We start from the raw sequence: 15,852 nt of genomic DNA, 5'->3' as shown, positions 1-15,852 counted from the left end.
AACAAGTTCTCTGCTGCTGCCGCTTGTCCTCTTGGCCATGAATTTTGGGTTTCCCTTTTGGCAGCAGCATCAGATAATTTGCAGATGAAAAGCTGCACAGCAGAGAAATGGGGCTGGAGCAGGAAGAAACACCACCCTGTGGATTTGCCAGGCCCCCGTTGAACGTGCTCTCCTCTTGTCTCGCTGCCACTTCCTACAAGATTAACGCAGAGAGCACGTAGAAAACTCCTTGGCAGAAACAGACACATTTTCTATCCGTCTGGGATTCCCAACAACTTCTGTTGATGCTCCTGCTTGTAGCCAAGCCACAAGCTTTCAAAACACCATTGGGACCCATTTTACAATAGCATTTCCAAATAAAGGAGGCATTTCTTACATAGCAGTTTGCAGAGTTGAGAAAGGAAACAGAGCAATGTGTTGTTGTCTTGTTTGCAGGTGCTTTGAGCTCTTTTTCCTGAGACTGTTTTGCAGTGATACTTTTCCTCCTCCACCTTCATTGGGATGCTCTGAAATTCCCTGGGGAATATAAATTGCTCGACCATAGCTGTTCACCAGTAGCACAACTGCTGGGTGTGGAGGAGGAGAGTCTGCATCAGGTGAGTCAGAGCGCGCCACACACCCAGCTGCAAAGACGGCTCAGGCAAGGGTGAGAGCTGGCTAGGCGAAAGGATCCACTTCGTTTGCAGTGCCATGGCTCATGCTGGCCACGATACCGTTCAGCCAGCTCCTTTTTCAGCAAAGCTGGGCTTCTCTGAAGCGTTTAGACTGACTTCCTGACCGGTTTACATGGTGCCTGAGGGCGGATCTGTGAGAAGCAGCTGGGAAGGTAAAAATGCCCAAGGGTTAGAGCAGGAGATGCAATTCAGGAGACACTTTCTCAGCCGGTGGCTGGCAGGCCAGGACAAGTCACTTCAGTTTTACTGTCTACATGAGTGGGTGTTGGATACTCCAGGGAGCCTGTAAGGAAAGGAGCCAGACAGCGACACAGTCACTCTTGATGTGGCAAAAAAGGCTGGAGAGGCACCTCTCCAAGAAACTGCCCTTATGCTAGACATCAGCGGCTGGACAAACCCATTAAAGCCAGCCCCAATGCTTTCATTTCAGGCTGGCTCTGGCAGGAAAAGGGCTGTATGGCCTCTTTCCCTCCCTGTTGGATGCAGACTGCTTACAGAGAAAAGGCCTCCTGCAGCTGGGGCTAATGCTGAGCTGTCAGTGCCTGTGCACACATGGCCCAGCTCTGCGCATCCCTTGCTTTACGCACAAACCAGCAATTAGGGAATTGATGCAAACAGTAATACTGCAAAGAATGTGCAGACAGGGGTTAATGCACGGGGTTAGCAGCACTTTATCTGGTCCTGTTTTCAAACCGATGAGGTACTTTGCTGCTCTGTGAATACTGCATCCCCCCGTCAGCAGCCCAGTGCCTCTACAAGCTTCTTGGTTGCTGTATTTCTTTCCTCATTAAAATTAAAACACCCAGACCTGTGTGTTTCAAAGCCCTTCCTGTTCTTGCATTCATTGAGCTATCTATCTGCACTTCCATTTACCCAGCAAGGATTTGCTCAGGAGCAGAGGTTTTTGCTTTGCTGTTGCTTTGTTTTGCTGTTGGCTGTGGGAAGCGAGCTGCTAAATGTCTGGAGGACAAGAGTTTGCTGAGAATAATCAATATTTTATGATATCTTCCCAAACAGGCAGGCAGGTCGGGGGGTTTTGACAGCCTGGAGGGAGCCACATTGCCTAACTTACAGCTCCCGACAAGTGGAAGTGCCACATTCAGAAACAATAAAATGACACAGGCCTTCGGAGAGAGGGAGTTCAAGCGCTCTTGCCACCTGCTGCAGAGCACCGGCTTCCTCTGGGGACACTGAGGACACTTCTTCCAGAGATGGTGAGGCCTGCTTTGATTTTTATGCAACACCAGCATAAGGTACCTTACTAATAGACTTGGAGAAGGGAGTTCCCTCGGTCTAGATAAAAAAGCCTGCAGGGCTCCTGCCAGTGGGCCCCTGTACCTCTTCCCCAGGATCAGCTGGGAAATCTCCCAGCACGGCTGCGCTGCTTTGGGGGTTACTCCACCACTTGGGAACACTAAGGTACAGCTTAGGCTTGGCAGTTTTGCCAGTGTCACTGCAGGCAGATGTCCATGTCCTCCTCCTGCTCCAGCTGCACTGCTGAAGATGGTTCCTCCTGCAGCTGCCTCTCTCCCTCCGTTGTCACCAGGGTTATTGCGTACTCCCTAACCTAGTCGGTCTGCTCAGTGCACGCCTCTCTCCGCTCCCTGTTTAAGCTCATCCTGAGGTGAGAGTCCAAGCATTCCTTACAAGATAAAGCAGCTATGTCGTATGGAAAAAGGTCCTGAAAATGTACCGTGAGCAGAAGCTTGATGACACAGGTAATAAATAGAACAGCAAATGTGTCATTGAAGGCACCAGGTCATACTACAGATGGAGGGACTGGTTCCCTACAGACTTGTGCCTTGATGACTCTCTAGTGTCTAAGAAGAGGTGAATTCACATGATTGCAGTGTGAATTCACCCCATTCAGTGGGGGACACTAATAGGATGCATGAAAATTGTAGGAACTGAATGTCTTTGGGACCTCATTGTCTCTGCCAAGTAGGGGTGAAACTGGCTGATGGATTCAGATTGCTGGCGGGGACATGCAGGTGCAGATAGGACTACACACTTCTTTCCTCAAAACAGTCATTTGATCTCTGAGGACCTGATGTCAGGTATTTTTTGTATTCCTGAGCTAGGTGACATGTTATCTCTTCTTCTGCAGTGACAGCCCAACCATTCAGTTCTGCTCTCTAATTAAAGAAAAAAAGAAACCTTATGTAATCACACATCTTCTGGGCTGGAGAGTGGCCAATGACCCATTCACCCCTGCAGCCTAAGGCTGATGGACAGAGAGGAGAAGAGAGCCAGGGCTCAGCTCCTGCATCCCTTCTTCTTTCCTCTCCTTAGCCAGACACACTGCTGAAGAGCTGTGCACCTCTCCTAGCTATGAGCACCCTGCTGAATATAGTTCTTACTTTACACTGCATCCCAATTTACATCTGATTAATTAAAACTTCTTGTTGCTATGGGACTGCCATCTTCCTGCCTCACCTTGGCTCTTGCCTTTTTTCTTTTTTCCAGGTAACCTTCCTTTGCTCTCTTACTTCTCTGCTCAGATGTGGTGGAAAAGCTGGGACTGGGGATGGGGGGGTGGAAAGGGGGATCCAGAGCTTGTAGCAACAGTAATGGAGTTTTATAAATACACAGCTAGCTTTTGTGTACAGTACAGCAGAAATAATCTGCTTTTGGTGGATCAGGAGCTGCGCAGCCCACGCAGTGGGATGGAGGTTGCAGTGGGGAGTTCTCGCAAGAAAGGCAGCAGAAGGGACCTGGCGTGCCGGGAGGTGAGGAGCAGGGCTGGGGAGGGCCCTGGAGCGCACGTTCATCCATTCCCGCTCTCCTCTGCCTTGCTGCATCCCCAAACTGTCTGAGTCAGGCAGCCTTAGCACACCATAATGCAAAGAGCCAGCATTTGGAACCAGCCAATCTCAAATTAAAGCTGCAAATCAAAACCCACATTTGCTGTTGGAGTGGTCACACACTTGTCAGATGATATTATTATTATTATCTGTCCTAGAGACAGCACCATAAATAGCAGCGGGGCTTAACGCAGGCATTCAATGCCCCAAACAGCTTAGAGGGTGGCAGATCCTCCCTTCCCTGTGGGGGAGCCCGGGAAGGCACCTCCCGGGGAGGCCCCATCCGGGGTGGCAGGTCCCCCAGGTCTGCAGGGAGCCGGGGCCTGCCCCGGGATGGGACTCTGCAGATGTGCTCAGGATAGCTGCTCTCTTTAGTGCCATGGTAGAGCTAAAAGCAGCAGCCGGGACTTGTTCCTCCAAGAGCCCAGTCCAGCTTCCTTTGGGGGTTAGTGAAATGCCTGTTGAGCTGGAGGAGAAAGCCCAGAGTCTGGGTTTATCATTTTCAGCAGAGCAGCTTTTATCAGACCAGCCAGAATTGGGACCCCTCCCTTGTGCCAAAGATGCTCATGAAAAACATGATAATCCCTGCCCTAGGGAGATCATTATTCTAACATCTTCTGTCTTTGCTCAGAGACAATTATCTTTCTTCCTTAAAGTTATTAACATAAAATTATCAATACCTGTATTCTGGTTCATCATACCTTTTAGCAGGGTTCAAAGTAAATAGATTTCTAAAGAAATATAGTTGATTCAGTAGAAACAAGAGCAGAATGACATTCAGCATCTAGCTGGAATATGGATCAACGCTGACTAAGGCAGACGATGTAAAGGCGATGCAGACAGCAGCAGCCTTGGAGGAGCGGTTTGGATGTGTAGCTCTGCCATATGGCTGGGAGACCGGCAGCCTCAGGAAAAGGAAGTTGGACTCCGAACAAACTGATTTATCAGATGCACCTGGCATTAAATAATCTGAAACCCAGTGGGCAGCCAGTTTAGCAAATAAAAGGTCAGAAGGAAGGTTGGGATTGTCAGACTGAATTCCTGAGTAGTGCAAGCCACAGGACTTGTCTGGATGAATTCCCCCTTTCAGCAGAACATCCAGGCTTAGCTTATTTTTTTCTACTGAGAGAGGATCCAACCCAACCCTGTATAAATTGTTCTAATGGCCAATTAGATTCATCCTTAAAAAAAGAAAAAAATCCAACGAAATAACAACTTATCCTGAGTCAAATTTGTTCGGCTTCATCTTCCAGTCACTGGATATGATCCCTTTGTCTCCTAGGTTGAAGAGCATCTTTTGATCAAACTCCTGGTCCCCTTAATGCTGCACCCCAGATGCAGAGTGGTTAAATTTGCTGCCGGCTGAGTCTGTGGCACTTCGTTCAATTGCCAAGACTGCTTCAGGGTGAGAGGAGGGAGAATTTGTCTCGTTATCGCTGCTGAGGTCTGCACGTCTAACACAGGGTTCTCAAAGCATTTTAAAATCAGAAAACGATTTTGTTTTGCAACAGTGAAAAAAATGAGAAGCCAGCAAAGGCCAAGGCTGTTTTCCAGAAGAGGATTCACAGAGGACCTGACTTCTCCAAACGGTTAGTGCCTGCTGTTCCCTTTGCGGTCAGCTGAGACCCGAGCACTCAGCCTTTGGAGGGCCAAGCTCACCACCCACGTGACCAGATTCCAGTATTACTATTAAAAGCTCAAAAACCCGGAGTCATCTCCTCCCCTGAGTCTAAAGATTAAAAAAAATCAGGTTTCTGTGCTTGCCTTCTGTATTTTTTAACTTCTATTCAGCCTATTTTCAACCACAAAAATCTAGAAACCTCATTCTTTAATGGAGATGAAAGCTTGTAATTTGATAACGTAACCCTAGGGGCCCTGTGTAAACCACCAAGGCTCATAAGAACCAGTCACTCCAAACGTTACCAAGCACATCCAGAGCAAAACTGGGAATAAAATGTGCCCCCTGCGCTCTGTTCTCTTGATGCGCTCATCGTGAAGTGCTTGTTTCTTTTTTTGTTTTTAACTTGGCATCTTTCAAACTGCCGCAACCCTGCCTGCCCTTTCTTCCCGGGAAGGAGGAAGGATATTTTGTCAGGATAGTAATCCCTGTTAAAGCCTGTGCCTGGATAGTTGGGAACACCTCACCAAAAGCAGCGTGCAGCACGTGCAGGTCTGACAGAGACGTCCTGGCTGCAGGGAATGATCGCAGCACACAGGAAAAACAACAAGCTGGACTGGAGGGTAAGGAGATTAAAAGGATTAAACAAGATGAAAAGAGGTGTTTACAATTATTATTAGCTTCAAAATCTTCACAGCCAGAGCAGCAAGGCCCTGCCCATCTGTTGTTTTACGTCCACACTGCCTCGATGATTTTGTTCCTCACTGCACATTAAATTTGATGTTCGGGTACAACCCAAACTTGAAGCAACACCAGCAATAGCAAAGTCTGACGCTCCGACAGTGGAGCGCTGAAGATGTTGAAGTTAGCTGTCGGGGGAAGCAGCTGGGGAAGAAAAGCCCTGCAAAAACCTTGGAGAGAGGGAAACAGCATCTTAAATGTAGTAACGTAACCAGCAAGAGGACAGAGACAGTATTGCTGGGCAGAAACAAGAGGCAATGCAGACTTTTCTTAAGGAAAAACTTAAAAATGGTTATAATTGAGAACACACTGAGTTGAGCCGGGTGCTAATATTGCATGAGGCAGTCATGGCTTTTTACACAGTTCCAATTAACTCCTTTGGCATTTGCATTATAAATCCCTTATCTGGGTCGGCTGTAGCCTGGCAGCGAAATGTTGCTCAGGGCTGCCCCACCGGAAAAAGGATGCGAGATGAGGGGAACGGAAACTCTTCCAGGAATGTGCTCTGGGAGATGGCAGGAGGACGGAATCTTTTTAAAAGTAAATATGTAAAAATCAAGGGATGTATTTCACCAGCTCTTTCCTAAGAAATCCTCTTCTGCGCGATGGGGCTATTTTCTAGAGGAAGATTTGCCTCTGGAAGGGAAGGGCGCTGGACGCAGCGCGATCTTGGCGGGTTGCATATATGGGTGGGTACGTGTGCGTGGGCACGTATGTAAGCCATTACTGAGACACGACTTCGTCACCACTCATTATATTCAATTCTTTCTAAACACAGGAAGAAATGACTAGTGATGTTGTGACATCCCTTGCACTCTGCCAGCCCTGCAGTTCCGCTCTGCCAGGCGCGGCGTGCGCTTTGAACCCTGCGTCCTGCCCCGGGTTTCTAATGCTGTATCAACACGGTGCATTGCAGGGTGTATTCACCACCGCAAGGTACGTGGCCACGTTATCAGGGTGCCAAACCCTAACGATTAGTCAGTCCCAGGAGGCCTGACCCAAACAGCGTCACGCAGCCTTCGGAGGGGGCAGAGCAGGGGCAGCCCGAAATCGCAGCAGTCCGCACTGTACCTGTCCCCATACTTCTGCGCTTGGGTCGAACCAGGGGGACAGTTTCAGCTGGAAAGAGTGGGGGGATTTTAATGCTAGCATAGTTCATTTTGATGTTTTATTTAAGCAGGGCAGTTCAAAGAGTTGTCCCAAAAAGTTTTTTTGCTTTGATACTGGTAAATAATTTTAAAGGGTTAAAAAGCTTAAATAGCCTTAAGAAAAAAAACATTCTGAAATGACTGTTGTCTTTTTTTTTTCTCCTCTCAAAAATTAATGAAAACCTGCGTGAACCTGAACTGAGTTTGGGAAAAGGATTGATGTTTCGGCTCAGTCTGAACTGTTATCAGCATGTTCATATTTGCAGGCTCAACAAGCATCAGCAAAACAAACAGTTCAAGTGACTTGAGCAAGATCACCTTGCAGGTAAGGGACAGAGACAGAAATAGATCCCGTGTCTGCTATCCCATGTCTCCACCTGACCATTTTCGACTCTAATTAAGCAATTACAAAGGCTGTTTGCCTGTCAAGGTGATAATCAGCTACACTGCTGATTGCAGTGAGTTTTCATCACCTGATAGGACCGAGACTCGCAGAACAGACACTTTCAGCTGCTGTAAATCAGCACAGCATCGCTCTCCCTTCCAGCGAACCACACTAATTTACACTGCTGATTTATGTTGGCCTCACTGAGGTCCCTGACCAGATGTGCGGTGGTGGATTAAAATCAGACGAACGAAGGGCTGTGAAGTGCCACTGGCCTGCTGCCCCGTCCTGCAAATGGGGCATTGCCACCCAGAGGCAGGGACGTCTCATTTAGGGCAGTTCAGGAGCTTTTGCACAAGGGGATGAGATGGTCTCGGTGGTGGCAGCAGTCCCCATCGGAGGAGCAGGGCAGATGGCTGCGTGCGGTGGCAGCTCCGACCGCCCAATTTTAATCCGCTGCCGCATGCCTGTCAGAGCCTGAGTCACGTTCTGCTGTCTTTAATCTAGCAAAACTCTCATGGGCTGAATACAAATCACCCGATGCTTAGGGACCCCCCCGCAGCCCCGTCCGCGGCTCAGGCAGGGCTGATGGAAGCGCTGTGCTTCTCCTTTGGCAGAGGAAGAGACAGAATCAAACCATATTCGCTGCAAGTAGAAGCCACAAATACATCAGGGAAGGAGAAGTAAAGCATTCCCAGGATGAGAAGTATGTGGCATGGTTTACAGTTGACAGTGGGAACAAACTAATCTTGATGGATCGGGCCTGATTTCCAGGGAAACCCCACTGCATTTTGTGTACCATCCCTTCTCCCCTCTTCCTCTGCAAAGTGCCCGATCCACTTATCTTTGAACAGGTCTGGGTATTGGTTCAGGCCCTCGAAAACAGCAGTTTAAGGGAGCAAATTGTCAGCACATGGATGCTAGATACTGGAAACAGAATCTCAGTTTTCACTATTTGAATTAGACTCTGGAGTCTTCCTTTGAGCAACTAACCTTTCACACTCAGGATACGGAGACTTGGAGAGTTAATCAGGAGTCTTTGAGGAGGTTTTAGGAGAGAGCATCTACTCAAACAGGTGGTGCATTCTGATATTGCAAAATCCATCTATTTTCTCACATCAGGCTGAAAATTCACAGCAGCCTCCCCCCAGTCACGGAATTAAATACTCTGAACGATCGGTTTCAGGAACAGGCAGGCTGAAAAGCAACACTTAGCTCAGGGCAGCCACAGCTGTTAAATGGAATATGCACATGACACAGTAAAGCTAATCCTGGAATAAAAGCTCCAGCACCTCTCCCAGATGTTCCCTGCACAGGATCCCATTTTGATGTGGAATTGCTTTGAAATTGTTCTGTCAGAAACTTTATTGAAATCAACATGCTCCTGCAAAATGTCTCAATTTTGGTGAGACAGCATTTTCTACTAGAAAACTCTTTAGTTTGAATATTTCCTTGTCTCTGTTGATGCCTCCTGGATCCATGCCCTGCTTCCAACATCATCCTCTTTTGTGACCAGCAGGCGACGAGGCTTAAATAAGTAATGATTTGTAAAGTGCTTTGATATCCTCTGATAAAAGATGCCCCAGAACTCCGTGCGTTACAGTAATGTGATTTCTCTCCCCGCTTCTTCGGAAGGCATTAAACGTGTGGGTGCTCTGGTTATTTCCTCTAACAGTTGATATTTTATGCCTGATGTATTTTTATCTTTGATGTATTATATAACTAAGTTATATTGGTGTCAATCTGAGAGCTCTAGCACTGTCACTAAAACTAATCCAGTCTAACACAAGCCTAAGACCAGGACTGCATTGCTTGTGACGTAAAGTATAATTACCGTAAATAAGTGACTAAATTCCTCAAGAGGGCCTGGTCCCACTGTCTTTACACTGGGAAACTTTAATTAAAATCAATATCAGCTAACTTCCTCTCTCAGCTGTGTCCTCAGCATATACCAGGAGAATTTGTGCCCAGCGGTTTTATCCTGCTAAATGCTTGGAACCCAGCGAAGCCACTGGAGAAGTAGCACAAGGGATAATTTTTCCCCTCCGCCTGCTTTAAAGCAGAGCAGTCTTTTCAGTGAATAATAAATTCACCATCAAATAAGACATATCCCAGGCAACTAAACTATTCACGAATTAGATTTGCATTTGTCAAATCACTTTGGTCAGACAAACCACGGCAAGCAGAAGACGCTAGGAGTTGGCTGCCCGGTTTCGTGCAGGACCGACGCAGGCGGAGCTGGGGTGCACCTTGTTGCGTCGGCCCTCTGCAAGCGAGACCTCATCGGAGCTCAGGGCCCAGCCTCGGTCCGCAGTCAGCAGGAGAAGACCGGGCCCCTCCAGAGGCCGGTTCATCCCCTCCGTGAGCTGGTCCACCCTCTGGAGATGGCACCTCTCCCTTAGCTGCGGAGGGAGCCTAGATAACGAGCTCAGGCCACACAGCGAGAGGGAGCCAAATCCCGCTGCGGTTGCTGCGGGTGCTGCTGCCGCTCTGCATGCTTTTGAGGCAAAATCTCTGGCCGCTTTATGCCAGCTGAGAGTTCAGCAGCAGATGTCGACACCTGCAGCAGTCAGAAGGGCTGCAGGGGGCACCGGGAGCCGTGCGGCGTGCTGGCGGTCTGCGCGCGGGGACGCGGAGAGGGGGCACGCGTTTGCTCAGAGCGCCCTTGGCCCGATCCCCCCCCAGCGCGAAGGGGAAGGGACAGCGCCGGCGCGGGGCCGTGCACGGGGGGAGCATGTCCGAGGAAGAGTTACAGCGATGCTGCTCAGTCCGACGGCGCTTCGGCTGCCGCGTCTGCTCCCTGGCTCGTGGGCCAGGAAACGGGGAGCTCACGTGGGAAACTACCCGGGGGGCTGCAGAGCGCAGGAGCAGATGTGACCCTGCAGCAACGTGGGACGGGAAAGGAGCACCCGAGCCTCTCCCGAGACTGCTCCCGGCCACCGGCTAGACGTGGCTCAAAAGGGCCCCAAAATATCTGCTCCCCAGGGCTCGGATTGCTCCCCAGTGTCCAATGGCAAACTTGTTTTTGGTAGTATGGACCAGAAGTCACGGCAGTATTGTGCCACCTGAAGGAAGGAGGAGACGGCGTGTTGGGTATGCAAACACGCATCTCTCCCTGCTGCAGTTCTGGGAAGAAAAGCGAGTCTGCAGGGAAGCAAACCACAAACACACACACACACGCTTGGAAAAAGCAATAGAACAATTTCCCTGGACGACAGCAACGCTGATGTGGATTTTCCATCCATCACCCTTCCTGCTGAGCTGAGGAGTTTCTCAATCCCCAGCTCAACGTCCTCCTTGGTCAGGGAGCGTTTTTCCCCCTCGGAAGAAGGGGGACATGTTTCAGTGACAGAGCGTACGAGGCATCTGCTGCCTCCACCACGAGCACAACAGGGAGGGAGGTTGCTCTGCTAATGAGCTCCTGCCTCATTTACAGGTTAGTTTGCTGCCAGGGCAAGGCACGAGAGCTCCGTCAGTCTCAGATTTTAGGAGAATTATCCACGCATGCCAGCGCTGGCCACGGAGAGAGGCTAAGCTGTGGGCTGCCCTGTGCAGGGCGCTGCTCAGCCCAAAAATCGTGCAGAGCTCCAAAAAGGAGTGAGATCTACTTCTCGGTGCCTGAGAGAGTACAGAACTGGACTAATTAATATATGAAATTTGGGAAGAGGCATTGAGTCTTATGCTTCAAGGTTTAAGTCAGCCTCTAATTACTAGGGATTAGGAGATTTCGCTGTAGCGCCCGGCAGCGAGCACCGCTGGAAGCAGGACACGTGCAGATGGCCCGTGTGCCTCGGCAGCGCTGGCAGTGCCCATCTCCGTGCAGCCTTCTCAAAAGCAGCTGCAGCTCCCCTGCCGCACGTGCGCCGCGTTCAGGCCCTGGCCCGTCAGCCGCAGCTGGTGGGGCATGGTGGCGAGGCTGATGGGCCTTGATTGCGATGAAGCTGCTGCTGCTGCTTCTTGCCCTGGGCCTTCTTTCCATCAGCATCGGCAGCTGAGTGTGATCAGCTGTCTGCCTTATTTTATCTGTGATCCGGGCAAAAGCAACCAGGCTGCAAGGATGTGAGAATAGCTCAAGAACATGATACTAAAGAGGTAGCAAAAGAAAAAAAAAAAATCCAGGTCATAATGTTTGGGGAAAGCATGTGAGGATCTTGCTAGTGCTGGGGAGAGTAGTTAGTGTGTTAAGTTGCCATCACGGAGGTGTGAGCCTGGCTGCTCCCCTCCACGCCGCAGGATCCGTGCGGGAAGGTGAGGCCGGCTGTGGCTTTGCTCCTGCTGTGGTTGCGGGCGTTGCTTGGGGGCGAGGGGCAGCACAGCCAGCCGGGGTCCCGGCGGGGGAGATGGAGCATCTCTCAGCCAGGGAGAGAGGGCTGTTGCTTCTGGCTGGGATGTGGCTCCAGGCTAGGAGCAGCTTCTTGGCGATGCTTAAAAACCTTACCGAGAGCTGGCAAAATACTCCAATAGATGCGGAGACCCGGGCTGTGGGCAGGGATGTGCTCAGCTCTCCAGGTCCCACGTCCAGAGATGGGCCCTGCCCCCAGGCTGGGCTACGCGTGCCGTCCTCCAGCCCCATCTGTCCAGCGCTGCAGCTCTCGATTCAGCTGTTATCAAAAGGAGTGTGTTTCATGGCAGCTTTTGTTTTAAATCTTCAGCCTGACACCGCTTTCTGGAGTGACCGGGGCTGATTCTGGGTGTCTTGGAGTCGAGCGGGTGCACAGAGATGCTCGAGATGGTCTTGGGCGAAAGCACAACTGCTGCAGCTGAAGGAAGTGACTGATCACATAGTGACTGAACGGCGTGAATATGAACGCTGCAATCAACAGTTGCTCCAGACTGGATACTGGTACAGTCAGATATTGTTTGGCTTTGTAACACTTATACTGTGTATTTTTATAATGCCCTTTCTCCACAGATCTCAAGGCATGTTAATTGACTCATTAGCAAAGTGGTAATGATTGGATTAGTTCAAGTCTTAAGCACTCCTATGAATTAGAAATGTTACTGATAGAATAAAATGTCACCCCGAGGTCTGGGTTAGTTACAGCTCAGCCCCACAGCGGTGGGGTACAATGAGGCCAAGTTCTTTTACGCTTGTAAAAGCACTTGGAGATCATTGCGTGAAAAGTGCTACTTAAGGGCGATATCGTTAGGTGTAATCCTTCTGGCAGGACTGTAATCCGTGAAACCCGAGGGAGCAGGGTGAGGTAAACTGAACGCACAAACGCAAACCTACCGCAGCCCTATCCTGCCTTGCCGGCTCTCTGCACGCAGCAGCAGGGAGACTTTCTGGCCAGGCTGGTTTTTCTGGACAGTGGAGGCAGAGAGGTGAGCGGCTCCGGCTGTTCTGCAAGGCCTGGAAACACTGCACGGCTGTCGGAGGGCTAGCACCGGCTTTGTCATCCTGGAAATGGGATACATCTCCCTTGCTAGCTACTCACTTAATCAGGGTAGCCCGCAACATTATGGCCAACAAACGTCAATGAGAGCAAATTTGTAGTTGCTGGTGTTATTTGCTCCTTAATGAAATGTCAAAGGAAGTGAAAACAACAGCAAATGTCAGCAATTGGTCTTTTATCACACAGACTGTTAGGCGCAGGCCTTCTCAGCGAATGCGCCGATTTATTATGAGGCAAACCTCAGAAGGATTTAACAGAGTGGAAGGAGCTCAGATTTCCATTAGCGATCACCTTTTAACCAGCCTTGGATATGCTAATTTGCTGTAAATGCACTTTGCTGTAAATACTAAGACAATAGAAGGAATGAATAAAACCTCAGGAGCATGCACTGTCCTGACTGTGGTGAAAAAGGAACAGGTTCGCGGACTGGATTAAAAAGGGAAGGGAGCAAATGAACATCCACCCTTGTGGTAAAGCATAATTACTGTCAGTGAACTTATGTCTGGGGCTGTGTGTGTGTCTCAAAGACTGTTCCAAAGAAATTTGGGATGGCTCACTCGACCATGGCCCATCCAGCCTGGAAAAAGCATCGTCATTACAAAACAAGGCAATTGTTTCACTGGTGAAAAGCCGCATTTGTTTCACTGCAATTCATGGATGCAAACACCATGGTTGGCAAGAATAATGGAGCCTCGGAGAGGTGGCACTGGCGACAATTCCCATGTATTTTCTGGACAGAAGAGATGACATTAGGAATATTGGAGAAGAGCAGCCCCATTGCTGCAATACTGTAGACACAAACTTGTGTATTTTGGTGACGCTGCAGAGCTGAAAATAACCTTGGAAAAAGTATGTGCAGAAAGAGCTAGTGGCTCGTCAGGAGTGAAGACAATTAATGAGGAGATGGATGGGTGGTGATCAGCAGAGCACGGCAGGGGTTGGGGAGGTCAGCCACCCCGCGCTCGCAGCTAGCGAGAAAGCAAGAAGTCTTCCAAAAAACACTGCTGCGATATCCTCAGCACTCGGACATAAATAAATAGATTTGACTTTGCTTCCCTGGCCTGCAGGACCCGTCTGCCTGCAGCTCCTCCAGCCTGGGCTGCTCAGGGCGTTAGCAGGTAGATCAGCGCGGCGCTGCAATCTTAAGATGCTGGAGGCTCTGCCTTTCTGGGGAGAGATGACACCAGTAATTTCTCACTATTACAGGGATACTTTAAACTCAAATTATGACTTTCAGGGAGGCTGGCTGGGATGGCACAGTCACGCTAGAGACCTTGATTTGATTACTGCTCTGTCTCGGGCTGCTGCCACGCTGTCACGGTCTTTCGCTCGCCAACTGCTGTGACACTTCAAGAAATACGTTCGGCTACTCCCACGCAGATGTACGTGCCTGAGACAGCGCAGTCGGCAAAGTGAGGCGAAAACTGACACTGATTTGGGGAGTTCATTGGGGGAAAAACCAGCAGGGGAAGACACGCCGCGGCTGGGGCTTACGCTCTTTGCAGCAACAGCCAGAGAAAGAGCCCTGTGCGGCCAAACCGTCAACCCCCTGCGCTCAGGGATGCACGAAACGCACCTCGAAAGGAGCTAAAAAGGTCAGTGACATGCAGGAGCCGCTCTAGCAGGGGAGGATCGCGGCGATGAGAAGGCAGCACGTGTGAGCCGGCGCCTACCCTGGTGGGATAACGACCAGTAACCGGCTTGTGAAATTGCTACAGAGGAAACGATGGGAAGGAGGCAGCACGCAAGTGCAGAAGCTGCTGCCCGAGCTAACCAGAGCATGGCGATATGTTTAGCCAATGCTGGTGCAAAACACAGAAATAGGAAAATAAATCACTGGTGTGTCAAATAGCTGCTGTGCAGCTCTCTCAGGCTCTTTTATCAATGAATTAATTGCAAAGGTGTCTGCCTTAGCTCATCAGATATTGGCAAGCGGGAAGCCCTCCAGTGAAATGCGGGCTGCTGGGTGGGAGCTGAGCTTCATCAATGATTTATTGAAACATTTAAGGATGTGCTTAAAACCCTGGACTTCAATTAGGTCTAAGCATATGCTTAAAAATAAGCACAGATGCTTAAGTGAGTTGCTGTACTGAGCTGGATCTATGCATACATTTAAAATTTGTTCCTGACACAAGGAGTTTTCAAGCATTTCGATATCTGCAGGCTGTTATTTACCAGGTTCCTTCAAGAGCTGCTCCAATCTGGTTAGCAGTCAGGGGAAGTTTCTGGTTTCACGTTTGGGTCATGGTCCTTGGTTTTACTGGTGCACGTTCAGATTAAAACCCAGCAGTAAACGGAGGGAGGTGCGTCCGTGGCACCTTCCTGTTTTAGGCTGGGCATTGGAAAGAGAAAGATTCTCTTTAACCTTTCCGCCATCTGTGCTGCCTGCTCATTTCTTGCATTTTGCTCATTCTGCGGAGGGGGGAAATAGCTGCAGTCGCTCTCGCTGCTTGGCAGTTTGGCTTGTTGACTCTTGCCCGTTAGCTCAGTGCTCTAAGTTACAAACATGAGAGAGGAATGTTAAAATTTAACTAAAAAGGAATTTTCAATTACACAAAAATGTTTCTGTGAATAATAGCCTTTGCAAGGTATTATTCTACAAATCCTAAATATGGGGTTTAACCTCCTCGTTATTATCCCTTTAATTTCAAAAAGGCTTTGAGGCCTTAATTTTCCACATAATTATGTTCAAGCTGAATTAAAACCGTGCTGGCAGCTACGGTGACACGAAGGGGCGACGCATGCCCGGGCTAACCTGTGCATGCCCCTTCCTTAAATATCATACAACACTTTCTCATCCCAGCTTGGAGGCCATGGTGAAACACCTCTAAGGAAAATGCAGCTTCCCATGTCTTCCGAGTACGCTGAAGTCCTTTTGATGCTACTTGCATGACTCTTTTGGGTTGTCTTAGAGGAGTCGTGGGGAGAGTTTCCTACCGGAAACCCGTACGCGGTCGCGGGCCCTCCGTCAGAAAGGTGGGGAGCCCCCGGGCTGTGAGAGGGGCTGCGGTGCTGGTGTGGGAAAGGCTCTGGTTCGGCAGCGCCTGGCCCTTGGCAAGCTCGCCCCGACGCTCCTCCTGCAGGTG

At 49.6% G+C, this 15,852-nt stretch overlaps 1 long non-coding RNA gene across 1 annotated transcript; it reads left to right on the top strand.

Annotated features, from left to right (window-relative positions):
- The first annotated feature begins 7,167 nt into the window (after window positions 1-7,167).
- On the top strand, window positions 7,168-8,958 carry LOC106485013 (uncharacterized). Its single transcript, XR_001292646.2, has 2 exons — window positions 7,168-7,310; window positions 8,493-8,958. It is a non-coding gene; the product is annotated as an uncharacterized lncRNA (long non-coding RNA).
- Window positions 8,959-15,852: the final 6,894 nt, after the last annotated feature.

Source organism: Apteryx mantelli, chromosome 27, assembly GCF_036417845.1.
Source record: "Apteryx mantelli isolate bAptMan1 chromosome 27, bAptMan1.hap1, whole genome shotgun sequence".
NCBI lineage: Eukaryota > Metazoa > Chordata > Aves > Apterygiformes > Apterygidae > Apteryx > Apteryx mantelli.
This window is presented reverse-complemented; position numbering and strand designations above follow the sequence as displayed.